We start from the raw sequence: 13,599 nt of genomic DNA, 5'->3' as shown, positions 1-13,599 counted from the left end.
GTTAAAAAAGAATCCAATATGACAGGTTTTCAGCATGGATGGCTAAAAGAATGACAGAGCTACTGATGGAAAGAGACATGTCTAGAGGAGGAATTGCTTTGGGAAGAAAGAAAAATTGACTTTGAGATGATGCTCATAAGTCTAAGTGAATTTCACCAACAGGAAAAAAAAAGTTACTTCTACAGCACCTTCTACCAGGAGCTTCACCATAGGATGCTACTCATCCTCACAGCCTACCTACCAGGCAAGTGTTACCACAGTTTTTTCTTCTCTTTTCTTTCTTTCTTTTTTCTATTTTTTTTTTTTTTTTTTTTGAGACGGAGTCTCACTCTATTGCCAGGCTGAAGTGCAGTGGCATGATCTCGGCTCACTGCAACCTCCACCTACCAGGTTCAAGTGATTCTCCTGCCTCAGCCTCCCGAGTAGCTGGGACTATAGGCGTGCGCCACCACGCCCAGCTAATTTTTGTATTTTTAGTAGAGATGGGGTTTCACCATATTGGCCAGGATGGTCTCCATCTCTTGATCTCGTCATCTACCCGCCTTGGCCTCCCAAAGTGCTGGGATTACAGGTGTGAGCCACCGCACCCAGCCATTACCACAGTTTTCTAACGGAGAAAAACAAGGCCAACAGAAGGTGGCAGAGTCAGGATTTTAAGTCCCATGCCACCAGACTAAAGTCAGGGCTTCTTTCCACTATTCCACACTATCTCCAAGTAAAGAACTAGAACCCGAACTCTGGAGAAGTTGTGGCTGGACCTGTGACTCCTGCGAGCTGAGACGAGGGAGGTGAAAAGGCGGAAAAGTTTGCTAAGAAGACATGTGAGAGAAGAACGGGAGACAGCTTCAGAGCATCTCTGGCAGAGGAAACAGCCTAGCATTCTGAACACAGTAGCATAATGCAATGTTTTTAGAAAGCGGGGAGAATATAGGGATGGGAAAAGGAAGTCCTGGAAAGATTTACAGGTGCCACATCATAAAGAACCTCATCTGCCAAGCCTACGAGATTACAATTACCCTATAGGCAATGGGGTGTCATTGAAGAGTTTTAGGCAAGGTATTGAGATAATCAGATTTGTTCTCAGAAGGGTCAAGCTGGTGGCAGTGGTGTGAGAGATGGACTGAAGGCCAATTAGGAAGCACCTGTGATGATACAGGGGCGAAAGGATGAGGAGAGGAGGCAGAGGGAATAGATGTTAAGAGAAAGAATCAATAGGATTCCGGGGGAAAAGAGAGGTGGGATGATCAAAAGTACTTTTCCAGGGTCACTGGGAATGCCGATAATATTTACAAAACATAGGGTATGCTGGGACAGTGGCCCACGCCCACACTGGGAGGCCAAGGTGGAAGGATTGCTTAAGGCCAATCCTAGGCAGTGTAGTAGGACCCATCTCTACACATAATAAAGAAACAATTGGCCAGCGTGGTGGGAAGCAGCATCAGGAGGATTGCTTGAGTTTGAGGCTGCAGTGATCTATGATCATTCCACTGCACTCCAGCCTGGGTGACAGAGGGAGACCTGTCTCTGAAAACAAAGAAACAAAAAACACAGGGCATGCAGAAGGAGGAACATGTCCGTGGAGGAAGTGTGAAGTCATTTGTCTTCATATTCCTCCAACATCACTTAGAGCATAGACTAGTGCTCGGTGTATGGTTATTTGAATTGGATTTTGGACACATTTAGTTTGAGATATCATTGGAACATGCAGGTGGAAATGTTTAGTAAACTATTGGAACTCTGGGTCAGGAGCTTAAGAGAACAATGTAAGCCTTCCGAGTTGCTTTGTGAATCAAGACATAAGTAAGGGAGTGAGAAAAGGCCGTGGACAAAATCCCTGAAAATACCCAGCATGTGAAGAGCAAGTGGAGAAAAACGAGCTAATGAAGGAAGCAGAAAACAGGCAGCAAGAGAGGTGGGAGGTAAGAAAGTGTGTGTAAAGGAAACAGACATACATTTCAAGAAGGAAGGGGTTGCTGGAAGGGTTACACTGCAGAGATGCCAGATGAAATGAGGACTGGTAGATATGTCTACATGGGATCTAACACTTTCTGTTTTCCCTATTTCCCTGCCACACTTCTGTTTTACCTTGCTTCTCTGGCATGGTACTCCTAATAAAGCATTAGCATGTAAGCATTTGCTGTAGGCCTTGTTTTCTAAGAAATTTTGGCTAAGACTTAAAGCTAAAGCAGTAATTGGCTATAAAAGTTGTAATTTCTAATTCCTATCCCTGTCAGTACAAAATTGCCATTTTAGCAATTGAAAGCAGAGAAGAGGCTGGGCACAGTGGCTCACACCTGTAATCTCAGCACTTTGGGAGGCCGAGGCAGGTGGATCACTTGAGGTGAGGAGTTCGAGACCGGCCTGGCCAACATGGTGAAACCCATCTCTACTAAAAATACAAAAATTAGCCAGGCATGGTGGCACGCACCTGTAATCTCAGCTACTTGGGAGGCTGAGGCAGGAGAATTGTTTTAACTCAGGAGGTGGAGGTTGCAGTGAGCTGAGAATGTGCCACTGCACTCCAACCTGGGTGACAGAGCAAGACTATGTCTCAAAAAAAAAAAAATGCAGACAAGAAAACACAACCACAACCTCAGAAGTAAATGTGTCAAAAGCATGTAAGGTGCTTGATGCCTCCTACATCTCAGATCCAATTAGCATAATGTAATCAGAATGATGAAACTACCATATTGTGCTGTGAGCTACCAAGACAATCAAAATCCCCATCGACTATACTTTGACACAGATCAGGAGAGTTAACATAGGCCAGAGGCAAGACTGTCAAGTGTACTGCTCTTCTTGTCAAGTAATGCTTTTGCTTATCCCAATTGATGGGGCTCTCTAACGGGGACTGGCAAACTACAACCTCCAGGCCAAATATGACTCTCCAGCTGTTTCTATAAATAAAATTTTATTGGAACACAGCCATGCTCATTCATTTACATGCTGTATATTGCTGTTTTGACACAAAATCAGCTAAATTGACTAGGTACAACAGAGATTAGATGGCATGCAAGGCCTAAAATATTTACTGTCTTGCCTTTTATAGGAAAAGTTAGCTAACCCATGATTGAGAATAAAGCATTTATCAAATCAACAGCCACATATCAAATACCAGAAGGTGTGTTGATTCCCTCTAACAAAGATAGGAACTGCAACTGAGGCAATGACTCAGTTAAGTTTATGGCAGTCTGTTACCACCCTCCATTATTTATCTGTGCTTTTAAACACAAGTGAACTGAATGGGAATCTGGGCCCAGCACATGTCCGCTGCACTGTCTATCTAGCTGAATGGGAATATGACTGGGAACACCAACCCAGGACACTTTTAAGTCTTTTTTTTTTTTTTTTTTTTTTTGGCAGGGTCTCATTCTGTTGCCCAGGCTGGGGTTCAGTGGCATAATCACAGCTTACTGCAGCCTCAACCTCCTGGGCTCAAGTGATCCTTCCACCTCAGCCTCCCGAGTAGCTGGGACCACAGGTGTGTGCCATCAAGCCTGATTAATTTTTTAATTTTTGTAGAGATGAGGTCTCCCTATGTTGTCCAGGTTGGTCTCGAATCCCTGGGCTCAAGCAATCCTCCCACCTTGGCCTCCCAAAGTGCTAGGATTATGCCACAAGCCCACTTTAAGTCTTTGATGTTGGTGCTAATCTCTGCAATTCCTCTTGGGATATGGTAATACTTGTGATTTAGTATCTTAACGAGGGGCAGAAGGTGGCTTTCATTGGGCCTTTTCTACCATAAAGAGTTTATTTCACAGGTCAGAAAACGAAAGTGACAATTTTCCCAGATTCTAAGTGTATCTGTCTCAATTATACTTTCAGAAACCAGGGACATAAACTTAAGGCCAGTTTGCAAAACCTCTGGATACGTTGTGATATAATCTTGAGCCAGGGGGTCTATTCATCACCTGGACTCAGGAAACCACCAATCTAACTACAGGGTATGATAACATTTCTGATACCAGCTCTCAGAACATCTAGGTATTCTCCTTTTCCCAGTGTAGCTGTCTTTGGAAAATGTCACTTGTCCTTTTAGAGAGGGATTCTAAAAATATTAATGTATATCCTTATGATAGTTTTGGAGTTTCCTTCTCAAGGGGACTCAGGTTGCCCTTCAATCAATGGGCTCTGGGTTTGTAAACTGACTTCGATTTGGAAACTAGCTGAGGGATAGCAATGTTCCATGGTGATGGTTGATGTCAGCCTTCTGCTTACCAATTCGTGCATTTATTTTATAAATTAAATAATATCCTACAAGGCTGTCCATATGTCTCCATCCTAGGAATAAGCAAATCTACTGATTGTTGCCAAAAATATTTGTGGGTCAAGGCACCTTGATTGTCACACTGGCATTGCTACCCATTATGGTAATTGTATTTACCTTTGCTCTGTTAGCTGGGTGTTATCATTTGGCTTCTGGTATTCTGGAATTCCATCATCCCTTTCGATACTAGAGATCCATGTTCCATGGCAGTATCCCCCACTCTTGGCCTTGACAGGTCTCCTTTCACCAATGTATTTCTTATTCCTTAGTACAAGGAAGTTCCCTGGCCTCTTGGAGTATAGAGACAGGTGGTGGGTTAGCAGGTCTGAATACATAGTAAATATATTCTAATGTTCTCACTTTCCTATGACTTTTGATCTCTTCCCCAGTACAATGCCAAGATTATTTCTGGTGCGTCTACCACCTTTCCAAGCTTCAAGGAAACATCACAACAAACTATTTATAGTGACCTCAAGTGCTCTTGCCAAAACACTGGATAACCACTCATGAGTGCATGCCTTCATGTAATGAATTCTCTCTTATAAAACCTCATTTTATGCACTCACTCTCTCTTTCTCCCCAGTCTTACATTTTCAAGATCTGCTCCCACCTATATTACCCTGATTCTGTTGACAAAAAGAGTCAAACTCTGTAAAATATTTTAAGAGATTTATTCTGAGCCAAATATGAGTGATCATGGCCTGTGACACAGCCCTCAGGAGATCCTAAGAACATGTACCCAAGGTGGTTGGGGTACAGCTTGGTTTTATATATTTTTAGGGGGGCATGATACATCAATCAAATACATTTAAGAAATACATTGGGCCGGGCATGGTGGCTTATGCCTGTAATCCCAACACTATGGGAGGCTGAGGCGGGCGGAACACCTGAGGTCAGGAGTTCGAGACCAGCCTGACCAACATGGCAAAACCCCATCTATACCAAATATATAAAAATTAGCCAGGCGTGGTGGCATGCACCTGTAATCCCAGCTACTCAGGAGGCTTAGGCAGGAGAATTGCTTGAATCCAGAAGGCAGAGGTTGCAGTGAGCCGTGATTGTGCCACTAGACTCCAGCCTGGGCGACAGAGCAAAACTCCATCTCAAAAAGAAAAGACAAGACAAGACATTGGTTTGGTTCAGAAAGGCAGGACAACTCAAACCGGGGACTTCAGGGTATAGGTAGATTTAAACATTTTCTGGTTGACAATTGGTTGAGTTTATCTGAAGACCTGGGATCAATGGAAAGGAATGTTCAGGTTAACAAAGAGGATTATGGAGAGACCAAGTTTTATTGTGCAGAGGAATCTCTCAGCAGACTTCAGAGAGAGCAGGTTATAAAATGTTTCTTATTAGACCTAAAAGGGTGCCTGGCTCTTAGCTGATTATCTCCTGGATCTGGAAAGAAAGGAAGGAAAACAAAGGGGAAAGGGGATTCTCTACAGGATGTGTAATTTTCTTTTTTTTTTTTTTTTTTTTTTTGAGACGGAGTCTCGCTCTGTCACCCAGGCTGGAGTGCAGTGGCCGGATCTCAGCTCACTGCAAGCTCCGCCTCCCAGGTTCACGCCATTCTCCTGCCTCAGCCTCCCGAGTAGCTGGGACTACAGGCGCCCGCCACCGCGCCCGGCTAAGTTTTTGTATTTTTAGTAGAGACGGGGTTTCACTGTGTTAGCCAGGATGGTCTCGATCTCCTGACCTCGTGATCCGCCCGTCTCGGCCTCCCAAAGTGCTGGGATTACAGGCTTGAGCCACCGTGCCCGGCAGGATGTGTAATTTTCCCACAAGAGACTTGGCAGGGCAATTTCAAGGTATGGTAAGGAAATACATTTTGGGGTTAAATATTTCTTCCTTGTCTCAATGTTATGCCAGAGTGATTGAAAAGTAAGTCACGATATATAGGGTCAAATAAAACCCATCTGATGAGAATTTATGGCTTGTAGGATATGACTCCCTAGACCCCTTAGGTAGGAATTTGGGCAGATATAAAAATCAGAGTTTAGTCCTCAGGTCTTACGTATTCTCCAGGTCCTACATTTCCTCTGAAATGGCGGCTAACTCCTAGAGCAGGACCTGTACTTCCCTGCTCAGGCTGTGCTGAGCTCTGGTGCAGATTACCAGACTGGAGGCAAAAAAGGGAGAGAATGGAGGCTTATCTTGGGGAGAATAAAAGTTATTCTGCAATGACCTATTTCAGATGGGCAAGGGGAGGCTGTTTTCCTTAGTCAAGAGAAAAGAGTTTTGCTGACAGCATTATAAATAAATAAATAAATAAGAGAGAAAAGGGACTGCTTCTGCTGGTCAGGAAGATTTAGGGACAATTAGGAGCTCAAGATTTTGAGGCTCATCCACTCACATATTTCTTATTCAGGTCTTAACGCCTCACATTTTTCCTTTCTGGAAAATACCTTCACATGGGAAAGTTGTCGAAGCTATGCATTCAATCCCTTTAGCAGCTTTGCCATTCTGGATCCTGAACCTAATTTTCTTTTCTTCTTCTTTTTTTTTTTTGAGACAGAGTTTCCCTCTTGTAGCCCAATCTGGGGTGCAATGGCACAATCTCAGCTCACTGCAACCTCTGCCTCCCAGTTCAGGTGATTCTCCTGCCTCAGCCTCCCGAGCAGCTGGGATTACAGGCATGCACCACCATGCTCAGCTAGTTCTGTATTTTTAGTAGAGACAGGGTTTCGCCACGTTGGCCAGGCTGATTTTAAACTCCTGACCTCAGGTGATCTGCCCACCTCCGCTTCCCGAAGTGCTGGGATTATAGGCGTGAGCCACTGCACCCCGCCCTGAACCTAATTTTCTTTTTTTTAACTCAATTTTTATTTTTTTAATTATACTTTAAGTTCTAAGGTACATGTGCACAACGTGCAGGTTTGTTACATATGAATACATGTGCCATGTTGCTGTGCTGCACCCATTCACTCGTCATTTACATGAGGTATATCTCCTAATGCTATCCCTCCCCCCTCCCCACTATAGGCCCCAGTGTGTGATGTTCCCCACCCTGTGTCCAAGTGTTCTCATTGTTTTCAACAGTGTCTAACCTACTGCTGCAAGAGATGAGTCTCCTTCATGGCTGCCGTAGAACTCCTCTGGCTTTCATATTGTTACTTAATTGGCAAAATGCTGCTTTGAACTATCATTTTTTTTTCCCAAGACTTCCAATGCTTTCAAGAGCAGCCAGTCTATTCCCCATACTGTATCATTATTATTGCTCCCATACTGATCAAATACAGCATCCACATAATATCCTAATTCCTTATCTTCTATCTGCACCTCATCCAAGTCAACTGGAGGTGAAAGCTTTAGTAATTGTCATGCATGCCTCTGCATGGCAGGGTTATTACTATCCTATTTACTACTGGGAAAACAGTTCTGATTGCCTTTAGATAGGTGGGCTAGTCTCTAAAATCCCACCTTTAAGGGTCTGCTTTTAAAGACTACTCCTGGTACTAGCATTTCTGAGCCTACAGTCTCGAGAAAAGTTTGAAGCAAAAGTATGCACATTTTTGTGATGGATGCTTTATTGATTGGTGAAGTTGCAGGGAAGAAAGTATGAGGAGAAAAAAGAAGTGAGGTAGGGAAGATGTAAAACCAAACAAAGAGATGTGCTACCAAGATGGCCACAGCTTCACTGCAAACAAAGATGCTTGCCTGGCCTTCCAGGGCATCTCCACAGAGTACCTATGAAGCCACTGACTCTCATGGGAGGAAGGGTGAACAGTGCTGGCTTCTTTTTGTCTCCTGTCTCTCAGTGGTCAAGGTTTACCCTACCCTAGACATGAACTCTCCCACACTTCCGGGTTGTAGTACCCACTCCTCCAGGAAGCGTCTCAGGAAGACAGAGCCTCTGCAGTGCATTTTGGCCAATGTGCTTCAGTCTTTCCTCCTGAGTCAGTACCACACGGGGGCCTCTCGGTGTGTGGGGGCAGGTTAGCAGCAGGGGCTGTGGCTGTGGCTTTATGACTGTGAGATACCTCATAGAGTTTTTGTGAGAATTTGGTCAATTAATATCCAATGCCTGGCAGTTAGTAGGCACTCAGTAAATGTTAGCTATCATTATGAATAGTAATTGAGTGAATTTTGTGTGTGTGATTCTTACACGATATGGCTGGTAGCAGCATGTTCCCCACCCCTTCTAAGCCTTTGTTTAGCGCCACTGTGCTCAGTCGTACACGCTGGCACAGTCAGCCAAATCTAAGCAGCTCAACAGTGCCATGAGCTGTGGTCCGCAGCCGCATGGGGCAGCCAGGCAGCACATGGCTTTGCAGTTAGTCCACAAGAATGGTGACCACCATCTAGGCAGCAAAGAGTTGTGCAATGGAGTGTTTTGCTTTTATAAAAATAGGACTAGTGATAATGCCTTCCATTCTCTAGCCACCCTAAAACATTCTTTTAAATATTTAGCTTGTCTCTGAAATCTACCAAGGAAATAAACTGATACTGGTTTTTGTTCCATAAATTATAGTCACATAGCTCAAAGACAGTTTGCCCATTCACAGAGTCATACATTTGCTTCCGAAACCATGAATACAGGGGCCCTCAACTGTCAAGTGTCTGAAGAATATCTCTTCTGTGGGAAATTTGTGACACTGTCCTCTGAGTTTGGTTAATCATAAATAAATATTCTTCATTTAATGAAGAGTTCAAATCTGAATCTTGTCACCATGGAAAACAGGGCTCTCTCCTCCCATTTTTCTTAATGAGGCACTCAATGCCACAGTCATAATGTTTACCTCCCTTCAGGGAACAACAGCTCTTGACAAGTGGAAATACGATTTCAGCAAAAAAAACTTTCCACTCTATATTTGTTACACTGCTTCAATATTATGTCTTGATTCCTGCTTCGAATTTATGGAAAGGATTTTCATAGTCAAGGGAAATCTACTGATGAATGTGAGAGGCATGAACCTTGAGACAATGACAAAGTAAATTTTGGGCTTTAAAGAAATACACCATTTGCTTGTCTGGAAGCAAGAGCTGAGTTTTTAAAAACAGAAACTGATCAAAGTTAATCAGTCTAATGAAAATATAAGAGGTAACATATATTTTATTTAGGTAATTTTGAATCAATTTCCTAAACTATGCTTTCCTGTTGACGACAGACGTTTATCCTGAGTGTCTGGCAATTGTGTCGAAACTATTTGATGACCTGGCTGGGTGCAGTTGCCTTGGAAGGCCGAGGCAGGTGGATCGCTTGAGCTCAGGAGTTCAAGACCAGCCTGGGCAACATGGTGAAACTCCATCTCTGCCAAAAATGCAAAAATTAGCCAGGCATGGTGGCACACACCTGTGGTCCCAGCTACTTGGGAGGCTGAGGTGGGAGGATCACTTGAGCCTGGAAGGTGAAGGTTGCAGTGAGCTGAGATGGCGCCACTGCACTTCAGCCTGGGTGACAAAGTGAGACCCCATCTCAAAAAAACAAACAAACAAACAAAAAAAAACAACAACGATATGATGACCTAGTTCCCCGTTCCTGGATTTACCTTACTCCCAATACCTGAGAACAGATTTGGCTCCATCAGTTCTGATCTTTGGCCTTATACCATAAACACAGCACGGAGCTTCCTGTCTGGATCCCTCAGGCCACCCTCATCAACTACCAGCTGGACCTAACCCATGCCCTAACCCCATCCTTCGGAGCCTACCTCTGGCCTCTAGGAGTCAGACATATACAGGACATGGAGCCAGGTGCCACTAAAAAGAAATATAAGAAATTTATGGTAGAGATACAGAGAAACTATTTGTCTTAGTCTGCACAGGCTACTGTGATAAAATACCTTTGACCAGGCGTCTTTTAAACAAAAGAAATTCTTTTCTCACAATTCTGGAGATAGGAAGTCCAAGATCAAGGCACTAGAAGATCTGGTGTTTGATGAGGGCCAGTTCCTCATCATCATCTCACAGCCATCATCTCACAGTAACCTCACATGGCAGAAGGGGTAAGGGACCTCTCTCAGGCCTTTTTAATAAGAGCACTAATTCCACTCATGAGGGCTTCACCCTCATGACCTAATCCCTCCCATAAAAGCTCCACCCTCTTGTTCCATCTCCTAATATCTCCCTGGAGGAGAATCTCAACATATGAATTTCACGAGACACAAACGTTCATGGCGAGACCCTGTCTCTACAAAACATAAAAAAAATTCGCACATGCCTGTGGTCCCAGCATCTAGGGAGGTGGAGGCAGGATTGCTTGAAGGGATGTGGAGGCTGCAGTAAGCCCAGATCGTGCCACTGCACTCCAGCCTAGGCAGTAGAGCCAGACCCTGTGTCAAACAAACAAACAAATAAATAAAATGAGGTAGCTCTGTAAGTACTGGCCTAGAAAGATGTCCATACACATAAAGCAAAAAGGTCAGGCTGTAAAACAACAGGCAAAAGAGAGGCTTTACGGCGTACTTTAAGATAACAGACTGCCCATTCGGTAACGCAGCCTGTCTCTCTCCTCTCCTCATCCCAGCTACTACTCCTCGCCCAACACAGCGTTTTTCCACGACCTTCCGTCTTTTTCTCTCAGTACTCTCCCGCTCCCCCTGCTCTTCCTCTCTGCGTCCGGGATGAGGACCCGGGTAGACTACCTGCGGCAGGAACGCGCGTGCGCCGTGGCACCGCCCAGAACGCGGGGTGGGCGTGTTTTCCTCGCCCCCAGGGCGGAGCCGAGGAGCGATTGGTCCCCGTTTTGGGCCTCCCAGGATTGACTGGCCCTTTCACCCAACCAGGGCGACCCACACCCGCTCGGATCACTTCCGCCCTCGCATGGCAGCGCCTCTCGCCCCGTCGCGTTTATCCAGGACGCAGTGAGCACTTGTTTTTGCTGTTCCCTCCTGCCTTTGACAGTGTTCTGCAGACACTGGTGTTGAGATTGGCATGCCTCCCGCATTTACAGAGAAGCCCTTTAAGAGGGAGAGTTTAGGCCAAGTTTACTTTAAGTAGGAACCTGAGAATTAAAAACCGAATTAAAAAGTTGGCCGCCGCCCTGGAGGGAGATAAAGAGCCCCCTTCTCTCATGCTTCCTTGTGTGAACTGAATTTCACATATTACTCAACAAATCGATAGCCATGAACTCAGGTTCCTAAATAGTAGTAATGGTATTATTACTACTATAATCTATAATACTATTACTATAGCATTATAGTAAGTATAGTATTAGTAACAACTAATACTAATAGCTAACCTTACATTAGACTTGGAGAGAGCAGTCACTCTTGTTCCCTGCTGTGGTTTGAATGCTGCCTCAGAAACTCATGTTGAAACCTAATCCCCAGTGTGGCAATATTGAGAATGGGGTCTTGAAGACGTGATTGGGTCATGAGGGCTCTGCCGTGCTGAATGGACCGATCCATTCATGAGTTAATGGGTTATCACGGAGAGGGACTGGTGGCTTTATAAAAAGAGGAGACCTGAGCTAGCACACTGAGCCCCTCACCATGTGATGCCCTGCACTGCCCCTGCACTCTGCAGTCCCCACTGGCAAGAAGCCGTCACCGGGTGTGGCCTCTTTACCTTGGACTTCTCAGCCTCTGTAACTCTTAAGAAATAAATTTCTTTTCTTCATAAATTACCCAGTTTCACATATTCTGTTATAAGCAACAGAAAACAGATAATCCCTTTACAGCAGTGTCACTATCTTTACCTATAAGGTGGGTCTCACTATCCTTATTTTATAGATGAGGATGCCAAGGCACAGAGAAGTTAAGGAACTTGTCCAAAATCACCTTAGTGATAACTGGCAGAGCTTGAATCAGAATTCAAGTAATCTGGCGTCCAATGCTACCAACCATTGCATTCTGCTGCCTCTCAGAAATAAACCAGGCATGGAGTAATATTCATCTGTAGTTCAAGAAACAATTTATTGAAGCTTCCTTTTTCTGTCAAGTTTGGAAAACCGGGGAGAAAATAGGAATGGAGACTGAGAAGACGACCAAGTAGTTCTGAGTTCAGAGAATTGGGAAATTGAAGGAGGTAGATTAGCTAAGGAAAGACACAAGTACCTGAATCCTTCTAAAAAATTTTTTATTGAGGTGAAATTCACATAACATAAACTTAGCCATTTTAAAGTGAACAATTCAGTGACATAACATTCACAATGTTGCACAACCACCACCTCTGTCTAGTTCCAACACATTCCTGTCACCCCAAAGGAAAACCCCAAACTCGTTAAGGAGTCACTCTCTAATCCCTCCTCCGCCAGGCCCTGGCAACCACCAATCTCCCTTCTATGGATTTAAATATTGTGAATATTTCATCTAAATGGAATCATATAATAATAAGCCTTTTGTGTCTGGCTTCTTTCATTTAGCATGTTTTTGGGTTTCTTCTACATAGCATAAATCAGTACTTCTTTTTTTTGGGTGAATAAAATTCCGTTGTGTGTATGTAACACAATTTATCCATTGATGGACATTTAGACTGTATCCAATTTTTGGCTATTGTGTATAGTGCTACTGTGAGCATGCATGTACACGTACTTGTGTGAGAACTTAGTTTCAATTCTTTTGAATATATATATGTAGGAGTGGAATTGTGGGGCTCTATAGTAATTCTGTGTTTAACTTTTTGAGGAACTCCTATATCCTTTTGAAACCCTTCCTTAAGGCCATAATATTAATATAATAAATACTATTAAATATACTAAATATTTTGAATCAGAGTTTCTGAGTCTTAGCACAATTGACATTTGGGACCCGGTAATTCTTTGTTGTGGGAGAGCTGACCTTTGGTTATACAGGAATTTTAGTAGCAATATTGGCCTCTACTCACTAGATGTCAGTAGCATCCTCCCACTTCAATCACCAATAATGTCTGGAGACACTGTCGGATGTCCTCTGAAAAGCAAAATTGGCCCCCTTCCCACTGAAAATTACTGTTTTAAAGGCTTCCTCATAAAGTTGGAGCAAATGTGGCTAGCACTAAAGCAGAATACTACAACAAAGTAATGGCCTTTAAGAAATGGATATTCCCTAGAAGTCTTCCTTAGTATACAGGAAGTATTTTTTGTTTACTGTGTAATGTTAAGAAGTTTGCAGATTTACAAATGTTTGACAACCAGAAAAATCTTATCATTAAATATTCATATACCTTTCAAATGTAAGATCAGTAATATAAATCCGGCTCATCTGCAACGCCAAGAAATATAGCTTCTCTCCCGTCCCAGGCACATTACATACTAAATCACATTTATAGCACACTGCATCACATTATTTTTAAGGTGGCAGCTAGGAGCATGATTTGTAAGACTTTTTTGATATAGTAATACTTATTTTTTCAAATAAAAGTTCAGGCAACGCCCATGAGGAATGTCATTTTTTGGTTCAGCCAAATAATGG

General features: G+C 43.5%; 1 long non-coding RNA gene across 1 annotated transcript in view; it reads right to left on the bottom strand.

Annotated features, from left to right (window-relative positions):
- Window positions 1-10,835, bottom strand: part of LOC126959017 (uncharacterized) — a 56,097-nt gene extending 45,262 nt beyond the window's left edge. The window contains exons 1-2 of the long non-coding RNA XR_007727431.1: window positions 10,673-10,835; window positions 9,919-10,539 (exon numbers count right to left, since the gene is read on the bottom strand). This is a non-coding gene — a long non-coding RNA (uncharacterized LOC126959017). The remainder of the gene's footprint in view (window positions 1-9,918; window positions 10,540-10,672) is intronic.
- Between the last annotated feature and the right edge of the window lie 2,764 nt (window positions 10,836-13,599).

The sequence above is a fragment of the Macaca thibetana genome, chromosome 7 (assembly GCF_024542745.1).
Source record: "Macaca thibetana thibetana isolate TM-01 chromosome 7, ASM2454274v1, whole genome shotgun sequence".
Lineage (NCBI taxonomy): Eukaryota > Metazoa > Chordata > Mammalia > Primates > Cercopithecidae > Macaca > Macaca thibetana.
The sequence above is the reverse complement of the archived record's forward strand: the minus strand, read 5'-3'. Positions and strand labels throughout refer to the sequence as shown.